A 27224-nucleotide genomic window follows, 5' to 3' on the forward strand; every position below is an offset into this window, starting at 1 on the left:
CTTTCTGCCCTCAGGACAGATTTGGGGGAACAGACCCCCCCCCAAATTCACCCGGGGGTGGGAGCAGAAAGACTGTTTTCAGAATTTGTGTGGTGATGGATCAGCTCGATACCTTGGAGGACTGTCCCAACCCCTTTATTTGTGTCAAAGTGAACCTCCCCGGGGTCTAATGGGACTTCTGTCCACCAGGGGGAAGCTCAGGGATGAAGACCTCCAATCTGTCCCCAGGGTGCAGCAAGTTGGTATTGCCCAAGGGAAAGCGGCGCACATGCCCACAGCCGGGGGGGGGGGGCTACTCTCCCCCCTAAACGTAATTCCTGGTGTCTAATGGGTTGAACTTTGCTTAGGGATTGCCCTCCTGTGGAGATCTCCAAGCAGGAATCCCCTAGGGACCACTACCACCTCTTAAACAAGCTTGAAATACAGAGAACCTTTTTTTAAAAAAAAATGCAGCCCAGTTTCCTTTCAGGGAAACAGTTTACATAAAACAAATGCTTTATTTAAAAGCAATCACAGACCTGGTGGTCTGCTGACTTCAACAGTCCACCATTCATAAGATGGCCCTCCAATGTAGGGTGTCGAGCTATGTGACCCACCACATTAATATTCATGAGGTACGCTGGATTAAGACCCACTACAAGTTGGATTTTGAAGAACTGACCGATTAGTACATAGGATGGTTTTTAGAAATCTGTACTGATCTCAAACACACGGATTGCAATTTTGCCTCTATCAATCAATCAATCACTGCATTTGTAAAGCGCGCTACATACCCGAGAGGGTCTCAAGGCGCTGGGGAGGTGGGGGGGGGGTGCTACTGGTCGAAGAGCCAGGTCTTGAGGAGTCTTCTGAAGGCCAGCAGGTCCTGTGTCTGTCGTAGGATGGTGGGGAGAGTGTTCCAGGTCTTGGCGGCGAGGTAGGAGAAGGATCTGTTGCCGCCGGTGGTTTTTCGGATGCAAGGGACTGTGGCGAGGGCGAGGTTGGCTGAGCGGAGGCTTCGGGTGGGGGTGTGGAAGCTGAGTCGGTTGTTGAGGTAGGTGGGTCCGGTGTTGTGCAGTGCTTTGTGTGCGTGGATCAGGAGCTTGAAGGTGATCCTTTTGTTGACGGGGAGCCAGTGCAGGCCTCTCAGTTGGAGTGTGATGTGGCTGCAGCGGGGGACGTCAAGGATGAGTCGGGCCGAGGCATTCTGGATGCGTTGGAGTCGTCTCAGGAGCTTGTTTGTAGTTCCTGAGTAGAGGGCGTTCCCGTAGTCGAGTCTGTTGGTGATGAGGGTCTGGGTAACAGTTTCTCGTGTCGAGGGGGATCCATTTGAAGATCCTGCGGAGCACACGGAGGGTGTTGAAGCAGGACACGGAGACGGAGTTGACTTGCCTGGTCATGGAGAGAGTGGAGTCAAGGATGACCCCCAGGTTGCGTGTGTGGTCCGTGGGTTCCGGGGCTGTGCCTAGTGACGTGGGCCACGAAGAGTCATCCCAGGCTGATGGGGTGGGTCCGAGAATGAGGACCTCTGTCTTGTCTGAGTTCAGCTTCAGTCTGCTGTCCTTCATCCAGTCGGCTACGGCCTTCATTCCTCTGTGGAGGTTAGCTTTGGCGGTGTGGGGATCTTCGGTGCGGGATATGATCAGCTAGGTGTCGTCGGCGTAGGAGATGATGTTGAGGTTGTGTTGTCGTGCGATATGGGCGAGGGGGGCCATGTAGATATTGAACAGCGTCGGGCTGAGGGAGGATCCCTGTGGGACGCTGCAGATGATCTCGGTGGTTTAGGAGCGGAAGGGTGGGAGGCGGACGCTCTGGGTTCTGCCGGAGAGGAAGGATGTGGTCCAGGCCAGGGCCTTCTCTTGGATACCGCCGGCGTCATGGAGGCGTGCTGATAGGGTGCGGTGGCAGACCGTGTCAAAGGCTGCTGATAGGTCCAGGAGGATGAGGGCGGCTGTTTCTCCTTTGTCCATCAGGGTCCGGATGTCGTCAGTGGCGGCGATGAGGGCGGTCTTGGTGCTGTGGTTGCTGCAAAAACCGGATTGGGAAGGGTCCAGGATGATGTTAACTTCAAGGTAGCGGGTCAGCTGTTTGTTGACAATCTTCTCGGTCACTTTTTCCGGGAAAGGGAGCAGGGAGATGGGCCGGAAGTTCTTGAGGTCCTTGGGGTCCGCCTTGGGCTTCTTCAGAAGGGCGTTGATCTCGGCGTGCTTCCAGCTTTCTGGGAAGGTTGCTGTCTCGAAGGAACAGTTGATTGTTTTCCGGAGGTGGGACGCGATGGTTGCGCTGGCTTTGTTGAAGACGTGGTGAGGGCAGGGGTCCGATGGGGATCCGGAGTGGATGGAGTTCATGGTTTTGATGGTGTCTTCGTCGCTTACCCTGGACCAGACGGTCAGGCGACTGGTGCGAGTGGTAGTCGCAGGGGTGGTGGACTCGGTGGTGGGTGCGGGAGGGTCGGAGTTGAAGCTGTCGTGGATGTCGGTGATCTTGCGGTGGAAGAAGGTGGCCAGGGAGTCGCACAGGTCTTGAGATGACGGGATGTCGTTGGTGTTGGAGCTGGGGTTGGAGAGTTCTTTCACGATGCTGAAGAGCTCTTTGGTGTTGTGTGCATTGTTGTCTAGGCGGTCCTTGAAGGCGGTCTTCTTGGCGGTCCTGATGAGTTGGCGGTGTCTGCGGGTGGCGCTCTTGAGGGCTGTGTGGTTGTCTGGTGTTCGTTCGTGGAGCCATTTCTTCTCCAGCTTCCGACAGGCGTGCTTGGAGATCCGGAGGTCCTCAGTGAACCAGGCAGCTTTCTTGTTGGTGTGGTTGGTTGTAGAGGTCTTAAGAGGGGCGAGGGTGTTGGCGCAGTCGTTGATCCACTGTGTGAGGTTGGTCGCGGCGGTGTCTGGGTCGGTGGGTGGTCTCAGGGTGAGGGCGGTAGTCAGTTGGTCCTCGGTGACCTTGCCCCAGCAGCGGCGTGGTAGCTGTTGGGTGCGGTGGTGTGTGGTGGGTTTTCTGAAGGTGAAGAGGACGCATCTGTGGTCGGTCCAGTGTGGTTCGGTGGTGTGGTTGAAGGAGACGTGGGGGCTTGCGGAGAAGATGGGGTCGAGCGTGTGTCCAGCGGCGTGAGTAGGTGTCATTACGAGCTGTTTGAGTCCGAGGTTGGTGAGGTTGGCGATCAGGGCGGTGGAGTTGGCGTCGTTGTTGTTCTCGAGGTGGAGGTTCAGGTCCCCGAGGAGGATGTAGTCCGTGGAAGCGAGGGCGTGGGTGCTGATGAGGTCAGCGATGGTGTCACTGAACTGTGGGCAGGGTCCGGGAGGTCTGTAGATGAGAGTTCCTCTGAGGGTGGTGTTGGGGTCGGTGTGGATCTGGAAGTGTATGTGCTCAGCGGTGGTGAGATTTTGATGGAGTCTTTGTGGATGATGGCGATTCCTCCTCCCACTCCGTTGGTGCGGTCGCTGCGGGAGATCTTGTAGCCCTGTGGGATGGCTATGGCGATGTCTGGTGCTGAGGTGGCGTTTAGCCAGGTCTCCGTCAGGAAGGCGACGTCGGGGGCGGTGGAGTCTAGGAGTTCCCAGAGTTCGATGGCGTGCTTGCAAGCGGAGCGGGTGTTGAGGAGGATGCAGCGGAGGTGGTCTGGTTCTCTGGCTGGTGGTGTGGAGGGTTGGATGCTGGTGAATCTGCAGTTCCGGTGCGTTTCGGGGTGGCCCGGTAGCAGGGGTGGTCTCGTCTGGTGTTGAGTGCATGGAGGGTGCTTGCGTCGTAGTGCAGTCTGGCATTGCGAGGGGTGCGGGGTCCAGGGGTTCTGGCGCTGGGTGCGGTCCAGGCGCGGACAGGCGCAGATGGGCTTGCCTTCGGCGTGCCAGCGGCGCGCATGCTGCGCGGCCTCCATATGAGGGTAGAGGGAGGGAGGAGCAGCTGGGAGCGGGGCGGCCAATGGGAGTGAAGGGGGCGGGCCGCAGGGGCTCTGCAGCGGGGGAAAACCCAGGGAAAAAACGGCGGGAAAAGACGGCGGGAGAGGGACAACAGAGCACAGGGGTACAGAAAGCAAAACACAGGGGCACAGAATGAAAAAACAAAGTGGCACAGAAAGCCAAGCGCAGGGGTACAGAATAAAAAAGGGAGCGAGCAGTCAGGCGGCAAAAGCGGCAACGGAGGTTCAACCCACAGGGGGTTGCGTGGCGGATGGGGGGAGCGACCTGCCTGGTGACAGAGTCAAAGGTCGCTCTAGTATTTTGCAACCAGATATTCATACATCTGAATCTATAAAAGAAAATGTGAAACTTCCTCAAATGGTTCCAGGAGTTCTCACTGTCTGAAGAAGTGTTTGTACTTATAGAGTCAGGGAAACTCTGGAGATCTCTGGCTTGAAAGACTGTCCTTGAAGTTCGGGGAAAGCTGTGGGTCTACCTTGAAAAGGTGTCTATCTGGCCAACTGAGAGGGGAGAGTGGAGGGCACACGTGCAGGAGGAATTCTGCCCAGAGGAGAAGTCCAGCTATTTTAACCTGGAATTAGGAACTGCTCAGAAAATTGAACTGGCTGGAGGGATGTCAGAAGACCAAAGCTTAGAGCTGTAGTGGGTCTACCTGCATTGGCAATTTGAGCCTGGTGTGTTGTGCCTAGGATTCCAACCATGGCTGCTGCCTGTGGTCAAATCTGGCCAGGAAGGGCATCAAAGGAATAGGCCTGAGTAATGTGGTGGGTTCCCATCAACCCCCCACTGGTTGTTTGCCCTGAAGATCTCAAGTATGACTGCTGCCTGTGGTCACACCCCAAGAAGGAAGGATGTTGCAAATCCGAATCAAATGCTGGAGTGGGTCACCCTGCCTCTCCCCTGTGAACCTAGTGAGCTGTACTGATCAAAAGTAGTATGACCTCCTCCATAAATCTTCCCCATGCTGTGATGCAGATAAATGTGGTACGTAATGGCACAATTGCTGACCTTTGACATGCTTGGGCCCACAACGTAATCACCAGTGACTTGTGGGTGGGCTGTCATCATCGTTTGAGAGGGGGGTGTTTGAGGCTGGGCCTGAAATGCATCACAGGAGATTGCTCCCATCTCCACTGAATGTTCCTGGCATTTGCGGCTCCACCCGCAGCACTGAGAAAAGAGGAAAGAGACACAAATACACATCAAATACTGCCGTAACCTAGCGCTGGATATTGCTTCACCTCAGAAGGTAAACGCTAACTGAACACTGACCCAGAGACACAAAGGCTGAGAAATAAGACTTTTTTTAACCTAATCTCTAACCGTTAAGAAACGAGAGTTTGGCATCTCTCTGTCACACCAGTAGTTAACCATCTGCTGTCTTTAGGGGGTTGATGGACTGATTGCCATCTGCCATGGCAGAGGAAGGACAGTTGGTGGTCATTCAGTTCTTAGTCAGCGGTTCCTGAATCTTCCAATGGACAAAACTCCATCAAGGTTGGTATGGCAGACATTCATCCAGCATATGTAGACAACTGTTCAAAATTAACTCATCTTGATCTGAAATGGCCACTACCAAAGAGGCTCCAGAAACAAAACAAACCATATACCACTCCTAAACACAAAGAAGCCTTCAAGTTCCTGTTGTAATGAAAATATCGACAATAGCTGGCAAGAACCTCCGGATTCTAAAAACACCATCAGCCAGAGAAGCAAAAAAATAGTCAGATTACTGGATAAGGTGAATGGTATCCAATATCAAATGCTAACAGCAGGCAATCTGGAAGAGGTGGAATGGCCAACATACCCTGAGAACTTGAGGTTGGGCTCCCAGATCCTCAACCTCTAACCCATGTAAGAAGGCCTTGATGAAATTCCAGGTGGGGTGGACACTGGTAAGCATAAAGACAATCATGGTAACTAACAAATCTACCTTTCCTCACTATGGGACTCCTATTTCCTACCACAACTGCCTGCACTAATGGCAACCTGTTCACACAAGTATGCTATCATATATTTCCGACACCTTACACCATTCACTAAGTAATGATAATCTACCATTTCCTCACTCAGACACACCATTCTCTTTACCACAAGTCCCAACAGGAACCCAGCTAAACAGGTGTGCACAAATCACTCCTTTCCCTATGTTAGTGCAACGTATATCAAGTTTGTCATTAGGCCATAAAGTGGACCCACACCCTTCACAATCATATAACACATACTAATACTGAGGATGCAGTGTCAAATAATGAATAGACAGTAGTACACTTCAATGGCACACAAGCTCTTAAACCATAACAATGACTATGTTGGGGTGAGGTGCTAAGTGTAAGTAAGTCTCTGTTTTCAAAGGAAGCCCCATATCTATGGCTCCATTTAACCCTTTCCGTGCTCATGACGGAACCACTCCGTCATGAGCCACGGGTGCCGTGGGCTCATGACGGAGTGGTTCTGTCATGCTGCGGCCGTTGGCGGCCGCTCCGCCCACGCGGCGCTAATTCCCCGCCTGTGCGGGCGATTAGCGCAGTGGGCGGAGACGTGACGGAACCACTCCGTCATGAGCACAGCTCACCCGTGACTCGTGACGGAGTGGTTCCGTCACGAGCACAGCGGCACCGCAACTGCCCCCATACCCCCCCAGCGGCGCGGCGGAATTCCTGCCGCGGCGAAGGGGTTAAACTGAAGTTGCAATAAAAGGAAGCTGGAGCTAACTGTTGGACGGGGTCCATTCATATAGGTACCAAGAGACTGGAATCCTGAGAACATACTTGTTTCCATTGGAGTTGGATCAGGGGAAATTAGGCATTGGAGTTGAGTGGGAGCAGCAGGACATGCACACAATGGGAGGTGTTTGAGAAGCTAAAAAGGAAATCACATAATCTTAAGCAGGAACAAAATAACTTCTTTAGTCTGAAAAGTAGACTAACTGCATGCAATGTTAAACTAGTAAGTAGGAATTACAATACAAGGGTTGTGTGGGTGACGCAACAAACTGTATTGTTTATGAAATGTGATCACTCAAACAAGACAAGGTGTACATGAACCTATAAGATGTAGGCCATGTGGATATGATTACTTGGCTACAGACATGCAACTTATAATACTGCAGAAAGGGCACAATACCCATAACAACAAGTTAAACACACAAATAACAGGCTCCACAAACACATACATGGATGGTTCCTAATCGAGAAGTAGCCAGGCAGTTCCCATCTTAAAATACATACCTAGGTCATTAAAGTGATCAGCAAAATAGGATACAGCTACCATCAGTCTTTGCAAGTAGAAGTCAATCAAATGTGCCATAGCAGTATGATATAAACTAGGCTCTCATATGAAACGTCAGATGAAAAACCACAGTGTCAGGAATAAACTCAGACAGTGAAAGATCCCAGTCATCTTAGTCTAAAACACTGTGAACTCTGTCTGAGAAAGAACCCCTCTGCCCAGATCTTACTAAGACCACACCGTGGTCCTTGAGAAAGAATGTTGAGCTCACCTGGTTGAGGCCAACACCAAAAGTGTACCACCAAGAGACTAAAAAATGAATGCCCTACTGTGAGCCTCTGATAATTCACCTTATCCAACTGATGGGCCCCCATTTCCCATCAGCCCATGGACGTTAGTCTACAATCTTGTAATACATAAAACTCTGCCTTGATGTTATTCAGCGTTTACATATCCACTGGGACCTGGAAGTACTCATGCATGCGTCCAAGTAAAACATCCAGGAACTGGACGAGGACAGCCGAAAAAGTTGGATGTGCTATCCGATTAGTCGCCAACAGTCTCTTTGTAGGAACACAGAAATATAACACTATATACCGTTGATCTTCACAATAATGGGATTGCAGTATTGATCCTGATATCCGGCAACATTTCAGAGCTGAACTTATTATTTAATGCCATGATGGTATTACTATCAAATCAGTACGTCCTAATGATGTGTCTCCCCTGCATAGTATGAGCTTAGGACACAACTGTACTCACACTTCCTGTGTTAACATATCCTTCCCTGCCTTGGCTGGGGTAGTTAATGAACATTTGTCTACATGATAAGTGAGATGATTGGTTAATACTGCTACACAAATGGAAAAAGCACATTGCAAACATCTGTAGCATAGCTCCTGAATACCGCAGTGTCATGTGATATGCCTGCAATGTGGCTACTGGTAGTGATGGGATTAACAGGCACCACAATCTTTTCCTAATGGTAGTTTGCAAGGATTTTGACTACAGGTTTTCCCTCATTACAATAATCTACATGTTTCTATATAGGTCTTCCCTCATTACGATAACCTACATGTTTATATATACATATCCAATTTTGATTTAAAATTTGAAAAAAACGAATACAGATTTAAGAAAATACTTCATGATTGTCTGGAGCACAACATATAGATTTAATCTCATGAAAAGTTAGAATAATGTTCACATTTACCACAATATATCTTTCAAAGAACCATAATTAGCTATACGGGAATACCCTTTTAAGCAAAGTCCAAACAACGAAATGCCTTAACCACGAAGTCTTAACAACGGGTAAGGCATTTCAACTAAGGCTTGAACAACGAAGAAGGTTTAACAAAGCATGGCATAACGATATGCCATAAAAATAAACATTAGCACGCGTCACCATGTCTTCATAAATCATGCAATCTCTGGAGTGCCGTGTAAAGTCATTGAGAGTGTGAGAGTTGTGACTCGAAAGGAACTGAAAAACATCCCGTATTTCACTGATGTCAGTGAAAAGCATAGGGATGTAAGGTGCCCCACTGCCTGTGAAAAGACCATCAGTGTATTGCAGAATAAGCACAACTTGTCGTAGAAAATAGTCTTTTTACTGCTTGATTCTCATTCATAAAGGTATACCGATCTATCTGAGCACAAACTCGTTTGGACTAAAGTATCAAATTAAGAGAATAGCCATACAATGTGTATAGAATTATGTAATAAATAGTTTTAAGAATATTGTTACATTATAAGAATTCATTTAAATATTTAACTTCTAAGGGTAGGATGTAAAAGTTATGTTTAATACATGAAAATACATTTCATTTTGTAAATTAAAATACATATAACAACTGTAACACTAAACTTTAGGGTCGGTTTGCTACAGATATTGAGGTATGGGTGGGGGAGTGTATTAATACTTAGGTATTCATTTTAATACTTGAGGATTATTATTATGAAGTTTATATATGGGGTATATGCGTTTTGAGTTAATTATTTTTTAATTGCTTTAGCACAAACCTTTTATGGGATGGGATGCAAGGGATATAGGAGTAAAGGGTGGGGCGGTGTTTCAATACTCAGGCATTAACTTTAATACAGGAGGATTCATATGTAAACATTATAATATATGCTAATTACCATTATTAAAAATTATTCTAAATACTTTTTGTGACGCTAACACTAATCTTTAGAGATGGGATGCAAGGAATATAGGGGGAATTTCAATACCAAATAATTATTTACCAAAACCAAATGAATTACTTTTCAAAAATAGATTAATTTGAAAAACATAGTGAGTTAACTTAGTAAAAAACTTATTTATTTTCCAAAAAGTAAAAGAATTTTGCAAACAAATTTTACACAGAAATAAAAACATTTTTGAATAACTATCATATAAAAGACAAATAATCACACCATGTATTGTTTTACATTTTTATTTATAAAAAGTGTCAAAATTGGACAAATATTTTATTAAACAGAAAAACATGTAGCGAATTTTACAAAATAAATAACATTATTTACAGAGCATAACATTTTTAATTCATTTTTAAAGCAGTTTCCCACGCTTGTCCATGATTTTTTCTCTCTTTCTTTCAGGCATAATGAACGTGGGTGTGCGGATGTTTCAACAGTTGGTGGAGCATCGTGGTGAAAATCGGAAGCAAGGAAGAACTGCGGACTGGTGAGAAAGATTAAGGGCTGGATTACGAGTTTCGCGGTGTGGGAGCGGGCAGCTACACCACCGCCCCTCTCCTACACTGTCAAACAGCCCTGCCCCCCAGATTATCAGTATTGTCATAGTGTGGCGTAGGGGTGGCGGTCCCGCAGGGGTCTAGTTTAAAGGCTCATATGTGAACCTTAAGCGTCACTTCCCTGGGACAGCCAGCGCATGTTCCTGCATGGCATGGACCGTACAGGAATAGAATGCATGCACACAGGGTGGCACAGCATGTGCCCCTCTGCATGCACCCCGTACACAGGGCCAAGAGGGCACCTTTTCTTTCCTCGCTGCCAGTAGTTTCATGGAGTAAGAACATAAATGAGACCGCTGGCTATGAGGAAAGTCGTAATATGCTTGGTGGTGCTGCAGGGCACCACTAAGCATATTGCAGCCCTCAGACCACCACACCACCGCTCCCTGGCTGTTGCGGCAGTGACATGGCAGTCCGACCAACCATGTTGGAATCCAGCAGTCGGACCGCTGATGCAGCAATGGCAGAACTGCCACCGCTGCGCCACTGTGAGTTTGGCAGTCCTTGGACAGCCACACTCATAATCAGGCCCTTAATTTACATTTCTAAGTATGGGTCCTGGGCTCACTGTGCCACTGTAATTAAGCTAGCCTGGCTAACGAGGGGTGATACCCCGAAACCGGTCACAGGGTGCTTGTTTCTGGTCCAGGGAGGACGTGGCTTGGCAGTTCAGGCTGGACTGTTCCCATGAGGAGCAGGGCCAAGACTGATTTGCATATGGCTGGGTCTAAACTGGGGTGGCATAGTGAGCAAATGAACAATGGATTTAACCCAGATTTCTTTACTGGGGGTGAATGTTTGTTGTTTTCTGCATTCAGTCGATCATTTGTGCGTCTTTTAAATTTCCTAGGAAGTCATCATCAGACGGCAAAGCTCCTACAAGCCAATTGGCTAGTGACTGCCACGTGCCCCAAGGGCACATACTACGCATGCATATGGCACCCCAGGTACTTAGACCTCAGATCACATCTGGACTGGAGAAAAGATCATAGAAAGACTGCCCTACTATTCCCTGGACCTTACAAGAGTAGCTGCACCAACTGCTGCACTGCACCTACTGATCATTAGATTAGCAACGAGAGGCCTGTGGTGCCTGGCTCATGAAAATGTCACTCCAGAGTTCAGTCAGAAAACGTGAACTCCGAGAGTCAATTGCCTGACTTCCTGGGCCACAAAAGCTGAAGTAACCCGTTCTTGCAATCATTAGCCACAATTGCTTGTCAGCCACTGACCACCAGCGTGCAGCCCGGGTGACTGAATCCAAATGCTCAAACGTTGCAACAGAATCTGCTAGACCTGGGAGAGTCATCAAAGTGCAGTTTGCTCACCCAAGATGGACACTGGCCTTCATCAAAGGGAACTGCTGGTTTTGCTGTAACTGGAGACTAGCAGTCCAGTGGTAACTGGACTTTTGCAGAACCAAAGAGGACTTCAAGGGACACAGACTAAATCTGGGCATTTAACTTCGCTCTGCAGACGGAGTTTGCAAAATTTTGAGACTCCACGCTTTGCTTGGAGCTCATATTTCAACAAAAGCCTCGCCGCGGAGTTTGCCCCGTCTGCACTCTGCTGCGCCGGGAGCCTTCAGCGAGTCATGACTCCGAGTGAAATGACGAGCGACTCAGGCCTGCAGCTTTCTTAGCTGTAATGCATTGTGCGGCCCAAGCCTCATTCTCAGTCTGCGAGAGAAACGGAATAAAAACGAGGCTTGAACCTTACAATGCGCTCCAGCCAAGAGACATGATTTTTTTTGCACCCATCCTGCAGGCACAGGTGCCGGCCAGTAAGCAGGGAAGCAGGCCTGCTGGCACTGAGGAGGTACCGGCCGGCGGGGGGCCACCATGGGGCTGCAAATCCACTCGGCCTGCTCCGTGGCAGGTGCAGGTCACTCTCTGGGCGTTGAACCGGAGGACCTTCAACTGTAAGGAGGACAGGTGACCCGGGAGCGGTCTGGCCTCCTGGAGGCAGCCAGGGCACGCTGATGGTGCTCATTGGCCCTGCAAATCATACCACGATGGTCTGGCTCCAAAAACGGTAAGTGCTCCTAAACAATATTTACAAAATAGTTGACATGATGTGGTACAGTCAGGAGAAGGCGTGTTGGTGGCTGCAACGCTACTGAATGCCTCCCTCGGTTTGAGGAGTTTCACTGTGGAATGCTGCAAGTTTGAGACCCACCGCCTCGCTTCTAAGGTACGGTTGTTTTTCACTTATTCCTGACAGCTTCCTAAGTCTTTTGATTGCGGTGTGCACACCACCCCAAGTTAACGACAAGGGCTGCTTCTCCTTGCTTGTGTTAGCTCTTTTACAGGCACAAAGTCATTAAGTCTCATTTTTGGCGCCTGATCCATGGATATTTTGTATTTTGATCTAGGGTGGGTGAGTGGAGCAACTCTGCCCACTTGCCGAACTCCGCAGAATTCCACAGAGATTTTCTGCAACTCCGCAGAACTCCGCGTAGTGCAACTCCGCGAGCTCCGCCCACCCTTAACACAGACCCCTGTAGCCAAATTTGCCCCACCTGGACCATAGACTGAGGAGCAGCCCCAGGAAGACCTCTGTCAACCGCACAGCATCCTCAGCATCTTACAGCATCTTCAGGATCCTGCATCCATTGCATCAGGTCCACTCCATTAAAGTCTTTGGCGTTTCGCCTATAATGCCTGGAACTAGACTTGAGCTGCTTTGGTGCCAAAGTAACTGTCCTACTGATTCTCACTGGCCCCCTGACCTTCTCTGTGTCGGATTTGGTCATCCAACGTGGGCAGAAGTAACTGAACACAACTCTAAAAGTTTTACAAAGTTTTCAAACTTTGCACTTACCAATGCTTGTTCGAGTTTTGAGTGAAAAGTTGAGATTTACATTTTTTTTGTGTTGTGTGACTTTCTTATTTAGTTTCTTTGGTACTGTGACATCCCAGCTATGATGCTTCCAGTGACATAGTAACTGGAAGCATACTACATAGAGGGATTCTAGAATAGTGTTGGAGGCCAGTTGGAGTGGATCTAATGTCGTGAGGAGATGTACCTGCTTGCTCCCGAATAAAGGATTTACTACAAAACTTTGTGGTGTTAACTATCTTCATTACAATTGGCGACGATTAATGGTGAGCATACGGAGCAAGCAGAGTAAAGCTTTCATCTATGGAATTTTGATGATTTTATACGACTTCATGAAAAACTGATATGAATCGACTTAAAGAAAAACTATTCTAATTAACGAAGTTTCAGGAGGACTTTCAATTTTTTTTTTTTAAGGATTGATTTGCAGCAGTTAACCCTGGATTAATGATTTTGCAGAATCTACTCTTCCTCCTTGTGACTCGTGTATGGTCTTTACTACAGTCGGACAATCCTTGTACTTTTGTAGATATTTACAGAGGGACACAACTGGTACCTCTCGAGTGAGAATTGCGCTTCCCGAGCACTTTGGATAGCAGTTTGGAGAAGTGTTTACCTTCAAATCTGTTGCTGGTACAGTTTGTGGAATCCCCTCTTCGGCCCTATTATTCGAGCGGCAGCGGGATTCCATTCTTCGCGAGACCCAGCCCTCTCCTGCATTCTTCAAGTCTTCCGAGTATTCCTGGTGATGTCCTTTTCCATTGAACATCACACGCTGAATGAAGCAACGCAGACGCTGACCAGAACGTGTGAAGAAGGAGAAACCAATACGTCATCACGCAAGGTCACGTAACGTGATCTTGCGTAGTGGGCATCTCTAATTGTTTTTTCTTGTTATTGGTCTCCTAGCAACCGACCGGCCGTCGGATTTTCATCGCGAACATTCAGGAAGTCGAGTTTTCTACAAACTATCGAGTTATTTTACAGAACTTCAACTGAAATTGAGAAAGCTTCCGATATCTCCTGTCAACACGGTATTTGATTATTTTTAAAGATTTCTTCAGTGATATGCACACCTCATATCTTATTTATTCTCCACTTCCATTATAACTATTGTTGCACACGGTGATGTGCACACCTAGTAAGTACATAATAACCTCAACTTTTAACTATACCACATATTTACTTTGGTTTCATGCTGTATTAAGTGTTAATTTTACTTCCAGGTCACACCACTTCAGACAATAAATTTTTATATATATTTATATATTTTCATATATATGATGCCATGCTGGATATATATATACAGCATGGCATCATCACATGGTTGTCGGTTAGTTCCACCTGTGCCATTTTTATCTCATTCAGGAGAACCACTAATAAAATGGTGAGACTGGAAAGATTATTTGTTAAACTATATAGCTGCATTAGAAGAAGAGAACGATGAAGAATTTACACCATCAAGAAAGAAAACATTTTTATCACATAGCTTAGGACCAGAAGGTATTAGAGTATATAACCAGATGGAGAAGAAAGTAAGAAGTGCTGAAAATGCCAATGTTTTTCTCGATGCCATTGAAGATTTAGATTCTCACTATCATCATACTGTATGTGTTGGTATTAATAGGTATGAATTCTTTCAAAGGAAACAGAACAAATCTGAGTCCGTTGAAGACTATGTTTCCTCCTTGAAAAAATTAGCTATAAACTGCGAATTTGGCACTTTACATGATAGTTTTGTTGGAGATCAACTTGGCGTGCACTCAAATAACTCATCTATCCAAGAAAATTTATGGGTATGTGGTGATGCACCTTTAAATTAAATTATTGACATAGTAAAAAAGGCAGAAATGTCCAAAAGATGTGCTATGGTAGCTTTAAAAAATAAGAAGGATTTGTTGTTGGTAAAATTTCTCAAAGCAAAAGTGATGCATAAAGAAATGAAAAACGTCCTCTTACAGATATGGGTAAAAAGTATACATCGTACAGCAAAAGTGACATGGAGTACAAAAATCCTATTTGTTATAGATGTGGATATAATGGTCATATAGTTAATGATAAAAAATGCAATGCTTTAAAATCAAAATGCACATATTGTGGCAAAGTAGGCCATTTTGGCAAAGTTTGCAGAAGAAGGCTAAGCAGAAACAACAACAAAATTGTTGGATGTGTTGAGGATAAAAGTACAGAGTGTGGAAACAACACTGGTTCATCTAGTGATGATGACATATTGTGCATTGAAGATGTAGAAGACTCAAAAAATGTAGTTTCAAACATGAGTGTTAAATCAAAAACAAAACCTGTGTGTGACATAATAATAGGTGGCATACAACTACAGATTGTACCGGATTCTGGTTCCCCCTATACTATCATTCAACGAAATGTATGGGATGATTTGTTTGCAAAAACATTAAATAAGAAGTTAGAACCTCCTGACATACAACCTGTGACATTTAAAGGAGAAAAAATTCCCATGGTAGGATTCATTGAAGAAACCTTTCAATTCAAAGACAGGAGCGCAGTTGGTAAGTTATATGTAGCTGAAAAGGGACCTTCAGTCTTAGGTTGGGTAGACCAAGGAGCTCTAGGTATCATCCTCAATCTTAAAACAGAAAATCAGGTTATGCTTTTAAAGGATGGAGACTCACATTTTGTTGACAACATTGTCAAACAATTCCCAACAGTATTCTCTGGAGAAGTCGGGAAATTAATTGGGTTCACACATAAAATTGTGTTAAAGGATAATGCTATTCCAGTATGTCACAAGCCCAGGAACATCCCCATTAGTGTGAGAGAGGGAGTCATGTCAGACTTAGATGCTTTAGAGAGTAAAGGCATTATTGAACATGCAGAGTGTGCAGAATGGTTGGCCCCATTGGTCGTAGCACGCAAATCGGATTGAAGTTTGCTATTATGCATTGATTTAAGAGACCTAAACAAGAATATTGTAATTGACAAATTTCCCTTACCTAGAACTGACAAACTTTTGGCCTAATCAAAGGGTATCATATGGTTCTCGACAATATATTTGACTTCAGCATACCACCAGATCCAACTACATGACAGCAGCAAAAACCTAACAGCATTCATAACACCTTTTGGGTGCTACCGCTTTGTGAGAATGCCGTTTGGTCTAGCTTCGGCAGCTGCGGTTTTTCAAAGATTAATGCACAAGCTGTTTAAGAATCAAAAGGGGGTGATTTACTTCCAAGATGATATCTTAATCATGGGTCATGACAAAAAAGAACACGATGAACGTCTCACTATTGTGTTAAGCACACTTGCCTTGCGGAAAGAGGACTTACTGCTGAGTTAAAAAAATGCAAATTTGAAATGAGGTCAGTTACCTACCTAGGACATGAAGTAGGTGGCAATGGTATTTCACCCAAAAAGAAACTAATCACAGCAATCAGCAATGCTCCTGTGCCAAAATCTAAAGATGATGTAAGATCCTTCCTTGGCCTAGCCGAGTTTTATTCAAAGTATGTACAACATTTTGCAATCAAAACATACAACTTTAGACAACTTCTCAAAATAAAACAAGAATTTCATTGGAACACAGAACTTCAGAAAGATTTTGACAAAATAACACATTATTTAGTCTCTGTTTTTTCTTTGCAAGCGTTCAACAGTTTTGCCCACAGCATCATCACTACGGATCTTAGTGACAAAAGACTCGGCGCAGTACTGTCTCAGGTCAATGAGGATGGTGTGGAAGTAACGATTGCTTTTGCATCCGGTTCTCTATCCCCTACAGAGGAGAAATTCTCTGTAATAGAGAAAGAGATGTTGGCCACTGTTTGGGCCATAGATAAATTCAGACAGTTTGTTTAGGGCACTAGATTTACATTGCGCACCGACCACAAACCCTTAGTCAAAATCTTGACATCTGAAGGCATACTAAAAGCCATACCCAGATTGGCCAGGATGAGTTTAAAACTATTAAAGAACCAAGTAGCGGATCATCCGAGCAGATCCCCATTACCATTACAAGATAATGTGTGTGCTGACTGGGATGATTTTAACGTAGCTATTGTTCATGATTCTGTTGATGATTTTACAAATGCCATTTCAAGAATGGGATACTGAATATGCGCAAGATAAAGCCTTGAGTGATGTTGCTAAATATGTTGTAAATGGATGGCCCAACAAAAGTGATTTGCAAGATGACATTAGAGCAATGTGGGAAATCAAAGAGGAATTATCTATTGACAATAGTAACTACTTATGCAGGGGCGAAAGAGTCATTGTGCTGTCGAAATTATGCCACAGGATCTTAGCAATCAACCATGAAAGCCATTTAGGGATTGTAAAACTTAAAAACAAAATAAAGATAATTGATTGGGATACTGAAAGTTTTGTCAGGCAGTGTTCTATTTGCAAAAACTCTGACAAAGCACAACGTGTATTTAAACCTTCTCTTGGCACCAGACATATTCCGAATCATCCCTGGGAGGACCTAAGTATTGATTGGCTGGGTCCTATCGAGGACGATAATGGTAATATGAAGCATATCTTGGTCATCATTGATAACTACTCAAAGTGGCCTGAAATTGAAATTACTGAGAAACATGACTCAAACGAAATCATAAAATGTTTAGAAAAATTATTCTTACGAGAAGGTATTCCTAAAAGCATCCTCAGTGATAATGGCCCACAATTTACATCAGATATTTTTTTACAGTTTCTAAAAAGGAATGGTATTAGTGAAAGGAATACTCCTGTCTACCACCCAGCTAGGAACGGCATAGTTGAGCGCTTCAACAGAGTGGCTATGGGAAGCATACATGCATCTCTTAGTGCTGGAAAAAAGTGGGAGAAAGAATTATTTAGTAAAATATGGGTGTATAGAATCACTCTCACTTGTACCATCTACAGTCCCTTTAGGATTTTAAGGGGTAGAGAGCCATTCATGAAGGACAATGGGGCATGGAACTGTAAGAAAAGGTGTGGCAAATGGTCACCTGCTGTTGTGCAGTCAAATTTACGTAAGATACATGAATCCTACATAGCTGACTTTGACAAGAAACATAGCACTGAGGAAGCTGATTTGCGGGTTGGAGATTTGGTCAAAATAAAACTTGGTACAAAGGTAAGAAAAGGAGAGAGCAAATTCCGTGCACCTTTGCAAGTTTTAGACACTTACTCGAAATCTGCAAAGCTGAGTGACAATAAAATTTGGCACCACAGCCAGATGGCTAAATGCAGGGAAGATTGTATTGACACAGAGTGTTACTTAATGAAGAAATCTTCTCCCATGAATTGGTTGTGGGACGAGGTTATGGAGTTAGGGAAGGATCATTCTCATCATTCTAATACTTGCAACGGAAATACTATTGTAAATGCAGCACAATCTGCTGAACAACCCTCTTGCAGTGGTATTAGGGTCACACGCACTGGAAGACCAGTGAACATACCAGTAAAATATAGAAGTTACGTCCTGTAATAAAAAAAATGTACAAAGGAGAGGAATAGTGACATTGGTATTTCATGTGTGCATCTTACTGTGTGCAGCTTACTCGCCTTATTATACGGTGTTACTATTTCCTTGTGTATAACCTTGCATCTTTTTTTTGTTGACACATTGTATTTAATTTATAGTACTGCCTTGTATTTCTTTTGTTCAATGTAAAGAGGGAAGATGTGACATCCCAGCTATGATGCTTCCAGTGACATAGAAACTGGAAGCATACTACATAGAGGGATTCTAGAATAGTGGTGGAGGCCAGTTGGAGTGGATCTACTGTTGTGAGGAGATGTACCTGCTTGCTCCTGAATAAAGGCTTTATTTCACAACTTTATGGTGTTAACTATCTTCATTACAGGTACTTCTAAATGCTTTACACTTGTTCTTTTGACCCGTTCATGCCAGCTGTCACACTACAGGTATGATGCTTTACTTTAAGTTACAGAAACATCTCTTTGAGATAAGCTTAAGTTCTTTAGTCTTGGTTTATATAAATTGTTTAAGTTCGGTTTGCTTTTAACACTCTTTCTTTCTATATTCCTCCTCTAGGGCAACTTAGTGTTGAATCCTCCCACCTCAAGCAAGTCCTTGCAGCCCCTTCATTTTCTGAAATGTAAACATTTGTTTTTGTCTTAGTCTTCAACCTGAATTAAACGCTTCCACATTTATTTCAGACTTTCATTCAAATAAACCTTTCAGTTGTTTCTATTCGGTAACAAGACAGAACATATACCTCATACACTTTCTTGCAGTATTTTTATGTTCTACCAGTATTTGTGATTTTTTACTTCTCCTTCTCAGAAGCCCTTTTGGATTCGGACTTCAGGCGCTCCCTCGCCTCTCGTGTTCGTTGGAACTCATCCTCTCCCCAAACTGTGGAGCTCTCAGAAGTTACTTACAAGCAGTGAAGGGCAGCTCCTCCTCTAAGCCGGAGGACCGTTGCCCTGCTGCCTTTCAGCACTGAAATAAATGAAAAATAAAGTGATCATAAAGTGCTGTTTTTATCATTTTATTTTTCCGTGCTGATGCAATTTTGTGGGGCAGGGCTGGACTGTGGGCAGCGCAGGGGGGAGGATCGGAGAACATGCGCTTGCTCCCATTCCCCAGCGCGGAACCACAGCGCTCAGAGAAATCACAGCTCTGTATTGCAGTCTTTTGATTGGCTTAGGGGAGCCTGGGTGCTTTGTGTTCGAACAGTGCCAGGAAGAGGACGGAGAGGATGGAAGAGAGGCGGTGGCTGGACAGCAGGTAAGTGATCGTTGTTTATCCTGAAAAGTGTATTTGTGATTTTGAGTTTTCTGATTATAGAGTACATCACTTGAAAAGTGCAGATCAGAACATCTTCGACTTAGGGGAGGAAGAGGAGATGGCAGACAGTCAGATCTCTGGAATAATTTAAATTCTGCACTTGTTGAAGGGGCAAGACTAACTTTCTGTAAGCGCCTAAGCTTAGAACTAATATCTTCACTAATTCTTTATCACTACAGGTGCCTATTGAAATATATTTTCATAAATGATGCTCCATTTGTGATCTTTTTCTTGGATCACTGCTATAAATTCCTTGGAATGCTTGCTGTGCTTTGTAACCCTACGTGGGTAAAGCCATTGAGGATGAGATGCCCATGTGCTTCCTGTGCCTGAAATCTCAAGTCACACCAAAGCAAGTCCCAGTGGAAGATGGCACCTCCCACCCATCCACTTGGCATGCACAAGTGGAGTATAGGGCTTCCCTCTCTTTCCCTTGGTGGGTTCGCATGAAAGACTTTGCTTCTTTAGCTTCCCCGTAGCATTTTCAAGCGAAGAATGGTCCATTATTGTGTTCCACTCTCTGTATTCTAGAGAAGGAAGCGTCTTCCTTTATTCATTGGTGGGTTCTAGTGCAGGCATGTCTCTTTCTCTTGCCCTTGGTGTATTGCAGTGGAAGATGGCAACACCTTCTCTCACTCAGAGTCACAGGTGCCTTTCTTAATCCTGTTTGTGGTATTTACGGGCACATATCCATCAGCAGAAAAGGAGGAAATACGACAGAAAAGCATTCTGGGAAAACATGCAAAAAATGGCGTAAGTCTCCGTTTCATGGCACATTCTAGATCTTAAAACTCAATCGCACTGACTGAAGTGATAATATCGCCAGGTATTGGTAACTGCGGGTGGGGTACTATAGCACATTGTTACCAGGCCACTCGTGATCTTCTCCTTAGTGTCCTTATGAAGAAAGGCGCCGCCTTATCATTCCCCTAGCTAGTTCTGATGGAGACGGACTCTATAGCTGTCCTTGGCTTGGCATGTTTTAGTGGAGTAGGGCATTACCTTCTTGCTACAATGATGAGGCAATGTTCCTGAAGAAAGTACCATTTTATTTCTTGCCTGAAGTAACAAATGCGGCAGCAGTAAAATCACCATCACCTCTACACATGGCTCCCGGCACGTCCTCTGCCCCAGAGTTCCAGGAGTCCTCATAGAACCCACTTCAAGGCCCATACATGGAATTCTTACATAATTCCAGAGCACTTCTCTCTTCCCCTAAAAGGTCATGTTTTAGCAGAGGATCACACTAATTTCATCTCCTCTTTTAATGATCTAGTCAAAGATTGGTCTTACACGCTTGGCATGATCTAGTGACAGAGGTGTTCATGCATATATAGCATGAAGTGTTTTCTCATGCTGCGAGTCAACTCCAGGTGCCATCAGCGCCCTCTCAAACCTCACTTTAATCCCCAGTACAATACCTGGGAGGCAGAATCCTGCATCAGCGTTGCCTGAAGTAGGAAACTGGAAAATTGTGTGTAAACAGACTTAAGATAAGCACACAATAGGGACATTTAGTATCAGAAAGATCTTAATCCCACCCTTTGTTCAGCACAGATCAATGTTGCTGCTGTAGTAGTCTGGCGTTGCACAGATGCGCCAAGAAACAATTTCAATAGATTTACCAGGTTCACACTGCATTCTTCTTGCTCCGGGCACAATACTTCATGGAAAATGTTTTGGACATTATAAAGAACTTACCCATAATTCCGCACATTATCCAAGGTAAGGTACTAAAAAATCAAGCTAAATGCAGTTATAAAAGGCACTCAGTGTGTGTTCATCAGCCATGAGAGAGACCAGCTGACCCAATCAGTTAAACCTCCTGAAGGAAAGCGCACATTAGATCAGGTGACTTGCATAACACTCCTGCATAAACCGTGGTATGCTCGTTTTACCATACAATGCTTCTGCATTATTGCATTATTGTGGTCAGCACAGTTGGGCAAAACATTCCCAAAGAGCACGCACCTTTGCCATCTGACGGTGGCCAATTCCGTAAAGCAGGGATCTTTACTTGTATCATGATTCAAATTATGCACACAATGCACACAGTTCAATGGCAGTTAGCAGAAGTGGCGCATAGGTAGCTGCGATGAAGCTGCATGTTGGATGGCAGTGGGTGGGGGGTCAATTAACCCCCTGTTCCATTTTTTCATATTTATTACACTCTATTTTTGTTTTTTATGTGCTACTCCTCCTAACCATGTGCATATATTTTTTATCCTATTTGTGTATTTTTGCCCAAGCCCTCTTCGGTAAAGGCTATCATATGTCATTTTTGTTTTTCTTCAGCTTCCACCAACTTTGTAACGTTATCTTATGTAAGACTTGGTTTGTGGAGAAAAGCTACACATATTGCACTAGTTTCATTCACCATACAACTTATAGAGTGATCTAGTTTTACTGTAGTGTTTTTTTTCATAGGCCAATATTGATAGCTATAACGATTTCCAGAGAAATAATACAGTGGAAGAGCAAGCGGAAAAAGATGCCCTCTTTACATGTTTAAATGTAACATAAGCCCATTTCCCCTAACATATCTTAAAGAATAAAATTTACCAGCGTCCTAAATATTTAGAAGATTACTGTATCATTGAAATTAGCAAAGATTAGGCTGTGTGGTTTTTGGTTTCAATCGATTTTCACTGGTAAACATCAACAGGCTGAAAATCTTCCGTTGCAAGTTATAAATGAAACCACTGAGATTTGCCACAAGAGGGCAGTACTGTCTGCACTGAGAGGCAATAGCTGTGGGTCAGAGGGTAAGCCTAAGGAAAAGAGAGGGCTTCAAGTCCCTCCCTTTCCCCCAACAGTACTACCTGTGGTACTGTTTTGCACAACAGGTATGGTGGTGGGGGGGGGGGGGGAAGGCTAATAGTAAGATCACGAGTTTGCTTTAACTCTTAAAAAGTAGGGCTTCTACTGCTTCCTCCTTCTGGTGCCAGCCAAAGAGGGTGAGGACCCTGAATGGAAGGAGCTGATGCCCTGCCTCCTGCAGCCTATGCCCATCCTCCCTGTGGGCACAGGATCTAGGCAGGTCCTAAATGACATGGCGCATGGGAGCCATATTGCCTCTGGGTTTCGGGTACCCGTAAGCCTGTATTTTGGGGTGTGGAGGAGCACTAAGCCATCTTTCCCTGTCCCCTCATGGGGGCCAGGTGGGGCGCGGGTGGAGCAACACTACCTGCCGCACTGACAGTAATTAAATAATAACACTGAAATGGTTCCCCCTGGGGCCTTATATTCATGTCTTCTACAGGCAAAAGCACTGAACGATTTCTCAACAATATCTGTAAAAACCATTGTGATGTCAGCAATGCACTCTCTATTTATACTTAATGTTTAACTTCATCTTTCGTTACTCAAGAATATTTGCTTTTTCTAGATATGGTGTTCATGTAGTTTTCATTTCAAGAAACGTATGACTCTTGTATACTGCATACTGTGAACTGACTCGCCTCTAGGTGTCTGGGTATTTTCAGGTTGTGTCTGGGTATAACTGATGGGGCACGCATGAGAACTCCGGAGTGGAGGCTGAAGTCAGTGCAAGTTTCTCATAGAGCCTGATAAAGGTGTACAAACTACACGCTCATCCAATACTTAGCCTCTCTGCAGAGCACAAATAGCTATGGTCAGAAATGGGCGAATTGTAATCACCACTTTATGTGAAAGTGTATAAAGGAGGTATGCTAAGCTGTAGAAATATTGACAGTGCCAAAGAAAAAGAAAATGCTGTGTTTACAAGTGGAGGAAGAGTGTGCATGGGAAGGGGAGGTGACTCTAGGAAGTGCATGTGAAAAGACAATAAAGAGGCATATGACGCGGCAATACAGATGAGAAAGTTCAGAAAGATGTTGGGGTCAGCGTTGCCAGAGATGTTTTAGAACCAGTACTCAGTTGAAGTCTGCATTTAAAAAAAAGAATATATCTGTTATTTAGCCAGAGGTGAGCTTCTAGTTTGAATGAACTTATATTAGAGAACATCTCTAGTGACCCACATGTCCACAGCACTCAAAATATTTAATGTTTTCATGCTTTCCTCTCCTTCTAGCCAAGAATTATTTCCTAGGTATGCCCTTGTAATGCATCACTGCATATTGGTTGCTGTGACACTCACTCTCTCTTTTCCACTTGCAGCACAGGCAGAGTTTGCACCAGCTCAAAACCACCAGCCTGCAGCGTAGACGTCCGTAAGCTGAAGAACAAACACGCAGCTCAAGAATTAACTAACACTGTGATGAAATGAACGCGTGCTTGAGATCATACCTAGTGAGCCACAAGTCGACACCGCTCCAAATATTATATCTGGTCTTAACACTAGCAAATCTATGTCGGCATTGCTCCATTATTTAGAGATCAACCAGTTTCTTAATATGCTTGTTCCTGAAGGCAAACCTATGCAATGACCTGCAGAGTCAAGAATACTGGGGATTATTCAAGAGAATATAAAAGATTTTGGACTGGAACTAGAAAGACAGGAGGTTGAATTGCAGAACATCTTGAATCCAAGACCCACATGAAGATTAAAGATCCTCCTAGCATTGATGGTGTACTGTGCCAAGTGTCCCTCCATGAGCCAATTGCCTACTTTAAAAGGAAATATGACGAGGAAAAATATATTACTCATGAGTTCACTTGTGCTTTAATGTAGTCTGGCGTTAGTTTGAACCAGGCTGATGGCTCCACTAGGGAACGGCATTGCCAAGACCAGCATCCGCTGCCAAGCCCTCCCCAAAAAAAGAAATCCATGCAAATCTATGCAAAATACATTCCGTATGTATTCTAAACTGTCATCGAACATATTACAGTATTACACCATGGTGATGTAAATATGTATGGCAATGTGGATGGAAACCCAAATTGTATCAGGATCCAGAGGTTGCAGGATTTATCACATTTTGTGATGCAGAAAATGGATGGGTCCACCATACTATCATGGTCGATCTGGATGTTTTAGAAACATAAAGTGTAGTTTCAAATATAGCATTGCTCCATAATGAGCTTGATAAATTTGGTAGGAACTGAAGTGATGATTTGTGTACCTGTCGCGATTCTGCTTATTTCATAAGATCATCTATCAGAAGGAAGAGCTGGCTTCAGGGCATTTCCAGTTAGAGATACATATAATTTAGTAGACAGCATTATAAAAGTGGATTTAAAATCCTTAATACTAAGGAGATGGCTGCCTTTGGTGTACATTGCGATGCACTATTTCAGGGTGCAAGTGAGCTCAAAATAACTTTTCTACTTTTGTAGCTTTCATGGCACCGGAAAGGAAATTATCCTAAAAGTGACCTTCAGTAGGTGGTTTTCTGTGATTGAGGCAGTAACTGTGATCTCCACCATGTGGTGACTGCTATCAGACTCTGGTACTGTAACATGCTCACTGCTGGAGTGTTTGCCACTTGGGAGGCAAACAACTGAGGAGGAAAAGTTCCGGACATTTTATGCAATAATTACGTGCTATCATGTTCACGATACTCCCTCAGGAATGTCATTTGATGTCAAAGAAGCATACTTGGTATAACTTCCTGACCCCTTTCACAAAGGAGAACTTGCTCCAAATTTTGAATTGTAAAAGTTTACTTTTTATTGTTTTCATGATCGTGAATGCATATGTAGCCAGTTTTGAGCATATGTTGGATAGCTTTTAGAGGAGAACAGCAAGTACCAGATACACGATGAATAGCTTAGAAAGCACTAAAAAAGGACTTACCTGGTAGCTTGTGATTGAAGTATCCTTGAACAGCCTCTCTCTACTGCCATCACTGAGAGGTCCTTCTTACAGGTCAAGCTGTTCATGGAGAAGGAAGAAAGGACAAGCATAAGTCAGAACTCCCTTAGAAAGTATTGCATGATGTAGTACAACAAGTGTGACTTGTAGGAACATATCAAGTTTATAAGAGAAACATTTGTTAGTCTAACCCAGTCACTCATTCAAGAATGTATCATTGCCATCTGTTGGACTTGGCCCTTCTGGCAGGTTCACCCCTGAACTTTTTTTCTTTTTACTGATGACTTGGTGTGGTAATTGTTTGGTCTCTGCGCACTTTCCCTGTGTCCCAGGGTAAAGTGCGTGCGTGCTCTGAGTGCATGTGGTGAGATAGGCCTGCCCTCCCATAGGAATGCATGGGGAATGTATGTGTCCCTAGTAGTTCCTGATGCGTGGGGTGTGCAGGCCCGAGTTTGGTATGTGCGAACTCGTGGGAGTGAATGCTGCGCGATGATGTGTGCGGCGTGCATGTACCTAGTGTGGAAGTGCCACTTCTAGAAGTGGGCACTTCTGTGTGCAGTGTGTCTGTCGCGTGATTGGCTGGTCATGTCATGTGACGGGCTAGGGATTCCCCAGTGTCAGGATGAGTCACCCAGTGGTGAATGGGGAGATCAGCAGCTAGATGGGTGGGAGGAGTCCACCTGGGTCCTGAATAGGACAGGGTTTTCCAAACACAATGCTGGCCCCGCCCCCTGTGGTGCGACTGACGACCCTAGCCCTGCCAGTGAATAGAGTGAGGGGCTGAGCACATCAAGGGTGCTCCCCAACCAGCTGCGACTGGTTTTCCCCCTCACCCTGAACCCAGAACAAAGGGGTTTGCTGTATAAAAATGGGGCTGTGTCCCCACAGAAACTGTTCTTTGCCAGGATCCTGCCTGAGGGGGGCTGCTGCTGCTGCTGGACCAGAGGACCGCCACTTGGACTACCTCCCTGCCTGGAGGCCCAGTGAGCTGGCTCTGGGTCCAGCCTTGCCCCCACCCCTGCCTTGCTGTGTGCAGGGGAGAACTTTGCTGGACTTTGTGCTTCTTTTTATCCTAAAGCACCAGGCAGGGCTTTCCTTTCCCTCATAGCGCTGGGAGCGCTTTTCTTGGCTTCATAGTGCTGGGAGCGCTTTGTTTGGGTCCCCTAAGCGCCTGGAAGCGCTTTTCTTTCCCCCAACGCGCTTGGATTTGCCTCTAGCGCTCAGGAGCGCTTTATTGATGCCAGCCGGTGCCCACCCGGCGTTTACCCCGCTTATTTAATTATTTGATCGAGCGGGAGCCCACCCCGCATTGTGGTGTGCTCGCGGGTGCCCACGCCGCTAATTTGTTTATTTTACGGCGGGTGCCCACCCCGCCGTATATCACATCTACAGAGGGAGCCTACCCCTCTCATTGCCGAGAAATCACCGCCGCGGCCCCGGGGAAGACAGGAAGTCAGGCAGCGCCCTTGGTGACGTGGGCGGGGCCTCATCTCAAACCAGGAAGTCGACGGGAGCCTACCCCGCGCTTCCCAGAAGGGCTCCGGTGAAGTAGGGCGGCCGCGAGGACGAGAGGGGTCCCGGAGGTACTGGCTGCCCGAGCGGGGCTCTCGTGAGGAAAAGGAGAGCCCCGCCGCCACCGGAGACGTCAGCGCAGCCTCCGCTTCAGCCCGGTAAGTGGGGCGCTTGCCGGGAGGGTGCGCGAAGCAGCCTGTGTGGTTGCTGAGCGCTGGTGCGCTCCAACACGACCCACATTGTTTTTGAAGAGCCCAGGGAGGCTCTAAACCTAACGGGGGCATTTTGTTGATCAGCAGAGCGGCCCCGGAAGGCAGCGGCCCGCTCCAACGTTATTTGGGGCCATTATTCCGCTTCGCCTAGAGCCCAGAGAGGCTCCATCGTTGGGGGCAGATTTGTTTTCGAGCGCTCGTGCGCTCCAACGAGGGCATTTCCTGGTGATTAGAGCGGCCCCGGATGGCAGCGGGCCGCTCCAACGT

This window comes from Triturus cristatus, chromosome 4_2 (assembly GCF_964204655.1).
Source record: "Triturus cristatus chromosome 4_2, aTriCri1.1, whole genome shotgun sequence".
NCBI classification, from domain to species: Eukaryota; Metazoa; Chordata; class Amphibia; order Caudata; family Salamandridae; genus Triturus; species Triturus cristatus.